Source organism: Cavia porcellus, unplaced genomic scaffold (assembly GCF_034190915.1).
Source record: "Cavia porcellus strain 051 isolate PalLab524CR breed Dunkin Hartley unplaced genomic scaffold, mCavPor4.1 scaffold_6, whole genome shotgun sequence".
NCBI classification, from domain to species: Eukaryota; Metazoa; Chordata; class Mammalia; order Rodentia; family Caviidae; genus Cavia; species Cavia porcellus.
Window position 1 is genome coordinate 50,224,369 of NW_026947489.1, and position 3,526 is coordinate 50,227,894.

Below are 3,526 nucleotides of genomic sequence, written 5' to 3' on the forward strand. Positions count from 1 at the left end.
GAAGGTAGATCTTTTGGAAATGCAAACAATAACTATACATGGCTATGCATTTACACACACACACACACACACACACACACACACACACAGAGGGCTGAACTCAGGACCCTGAGCATACTAAGCAAGCCCTCCTCACCACAGCCTCTCCTGGTTGTATAACTCCCTTCTAGCTCAGAGAGGTGCACCTGTTCAGGTTGCAGGATCCAGATCAAGGCATCAGAAAAACACTGCACCAACTGGAACAGCTATGGGACCACCAGTTCCATGAGAGCAATGAACCCATCTCCTCTTTGGACCTGAAGGAAGAAGACAAAGACAAGGAAAGGAACAGATGGTGAGGTGGACCATTTATCAATCCTCTTCTGCAGGTGAGCCTGCCCCAAATGCTATGAAAATCATGAATGTTTTTGTCTCATTGTTTCTGAGGAATGGCAGGGGATTTGGAGAGGGGCGTCACACTTATTCTGGGAGAGGAGGCTCCTAACATTTCGACTCACTCCACTGACTTTCAAAGATGACTTTCAAGGAGTTATCTTCAAACTTTAGAAGTATGTATTAAAAATATTGTGGAGGAAAAGATCAATAATAAAGACATCCCATAAAAAGCCTCATCTCTGCTGATTGCCGGAAAAGATTTGGATAACTCAGACTTTTATTTCTTTTGTGGCCAGACCTGCTGGTTGCTTGTTCAATAGTCTTTTTGTCATCCTCCCCTTGTATGAGAGCTTTCACTTTATTTGATGCAGCGAGAAATTCCATTTTCTTATAGGCAGGGTGGTCATGTGACACAGTCATGGCCCATAAGAGTAGACAGAGGGCACAGGGGGAAGCTTCCCAAAGATTCTTGAAACAGCAAATTCAGCTGACCTAGCACCTTAGTCCAGTTCCTTTCTTTACCTTGCCTGAAGTTAATAAACACTATAATAAGAGCTCATATTCTGGGAATCTGAAAATAGGTTTAATCCTAAAGATGGACCCTGGTTGATGTGGGGGTCTTACAGCATCCTCAGATTTCCTAATACACCTGAAGTACTCTGGTACAATGTTCCCGTTCCAAACCTCTGGAGTCAAACCTGGGATAATATTCTGCTCTGAGAGAAAAACACTCTTCTTCTCCCCATGCACAGACAACTCTGGGTCCCCTTTTACTCATGTTTGGCTCAGGTGACAGCAGATGAAGATTATGATGGGTAAACATTTAAGACCACAATGCACAGTTCACAAGCCAAAATCTAGGTTTGTCTTGGAACCAAGCAGAAACACTAGAGAACATTCTAGAACTTTCTTACTGTAGGGTTAAAAAAAAAACAGCTTCATGAAATAAATGACTGTTGACAGTTTTACTGGTGAAAATAGTAAGTCATTGGGTTCCAGCTTTAGGAGTGGGATCACATCTGGAGACCTAAAAGCCTCAAGACAATTCAAGGGAGGGCCTGGGCCCCTTTGAGGGCTGCACAAGGAGCTGTGACTTAGGTTTTGAAATGAGATCCTTAAGTAAGAAAAGGCTACTGCTTTTTGCTGGATATCTTATATCTGAAATTTCTTATAATAATAGCACCTTGGTTCTGCTGTTCAAAAAGGGCAAATAAGAAAAGAGAAAATTCAATATCCTCAGAGACTCAGAGATATTGGAGACACTAAAGCCCAAGAAAGAGGCAAAATCAGAGGAAAAAAAATAAGAAAAGGTGGAAGCAAAGAGTGATCATACATGGAGTTTTCCACACTACAGATCCTTCTGCCTCTGGATTTACGGTGCACATTGTGTGTGCTGTAATTCCTGAATCCTGTGAGGAACGAAGTTTATAAAGGCTGTGATCCATGGGGATCTTGAGGTTCTTGGGGTAAAGGACAGGGAGAGAATGAGAAAATAAAGAGACAAAGCTGGGGTCAGGTAGAGTTCCTACCCTCCTAACATAGGAAAGGAACTGCCAACAACCACAGCATATTTATTTCTATACTCCATACACTCTTAAAGAAGAATGGCAATTTCAACCTCATTCCTAGCAACTTGTTTGCCAGCTGGCCTGGGCACCTGGGCTTCTTGGTACTGGAACAGCTTGTTTACATAGCTTGCTTTGGTCTGTCTGTTTTTTTCTGAGCTGGCCTTGCTTTAACCCAACACAAGTAATTAATCTCCAAGTTCAATCACTCCTTACAGATAAAGTCCTGCCTTTTGGCACTGGACAATTTTAATATTACATTTTTCTTTTAAAAACTTTTGTAAGCCCCAGATATGTGTCAGACATTGAACGAATTACACTCCACATTTATACTCGACTTGAGAAAAAAATTCGTTACTTTGCTATTTCATACCTTGGATTGCAGCAAAATTGAATGGTGATTCTGTGCTTCACACCTATTAAAACTTACTTGCTTTTACAACACAGATTAGGATTCCAGGCCAATTGTGATCACAAAACAAATCCTTTCGCATCTTGAATAAAATGGCATTTTCATTGCAAACTAGATGTCTCTCAAATTTTATTAGCCAGATAAAAATAACTAGTTACATAAGCCTTGGCAAGAAAATCTTAATTTTATTTTATAGTTCTCTAATATGAGACATGCCATACCATAGAAAGAAATACGGATTGCTTTACATTACTACCAACACCTGAGAAGTTGCAAATTACTATTGGACTTTTGGAGTTTCATGGAGATATATGTGTTTTTGTCTGGTACATTTATTTCAATATAATTTAATTGTGTTTTAATTATGCTACTTAAAACCCAGATTCCACTCAGTCCTATTAGCTATACAACCAGGGGAAGCTGTGGTGAGAAGAGCTTGCTTAGCACTCTCAACGTCCTGAGTTCAGTCCTGTTGTGTGTGTGCATGTGCATCTATGTGCCTGTGTAAATTCATAGCCATGAGTTATGCAATACCACATGCGATGTAAACTCAGGTTTCTTCCACAAGACTTTGAAGGCTTTGCTGCCCACTGCTGAAAACATGCAGGCAGTACTATAACACAGGCTTCAAAGCCATTGGAAACAACAGAATGAGTTACCGGATCAGCAGGTACAGTAAGAATTATTAACAGGATCCAATGCGGAATCATTAAACTCCACCAGGCTTACTAATTGGCTCCATTAACAGTGAACATCCCTCTGGTCAAGTGGGGACTCATTCATTAGCCTTTATCTTTCCATCAGGCATTCAGTCAATTCTTGCAAAGCCTCTTGATCTCCCAGGTGCCTTTTAATGAGTTTCATCTCTGTTTCTTGTGCTCCGTGGCTCACACGGAGTGCTCTCAGTTTCCCCGGGTTCCTAAATGCTCCTTAAGCACCAGCTAAGCGGTGATGAACCTTTCAGTCAGGGCTTTCACAAGCCTGTCGCTGAGCAAGTCAAAGCGGCAGGAGAGCAAGATGGGGCAAGGCGATGTGGGGGAGAAAAAGGGAACAGGAGGTTTCCAGAAGGTGCCTGCGTTCCCAGATGGAGCCAGGAGGAGGGAGCAACACTTCGGGGAAGGCCCCAGCCAGCTACGCAGACCAAACAATGGCCCCCCAGTCCAGGCCTAGGTTG

General features: G+C 42.2%; 1 long non-coding RNA gene across 2 annotated transcripts in view; it reads right to left on the reverse strand.

The window, feature by feature from the left end:
• Nucleotides 1-3,526, reverse strand: part of LOC134476441 (uncharacterized) — a 32,314-nt gene that overhangs the window by 28,285 nt on the left and 503 nt on the right. For both annotated transcript variants that reach the window (XR_010048092.1, XR_010048091.1), the window contains exon 2: nt 186-296. This is a non-coding gene — a long non-coding RNA (uncharacterized LOC134476441). The remainder of the gene's footprint in view (nt 1-185; nt 297-3,526) is intronic.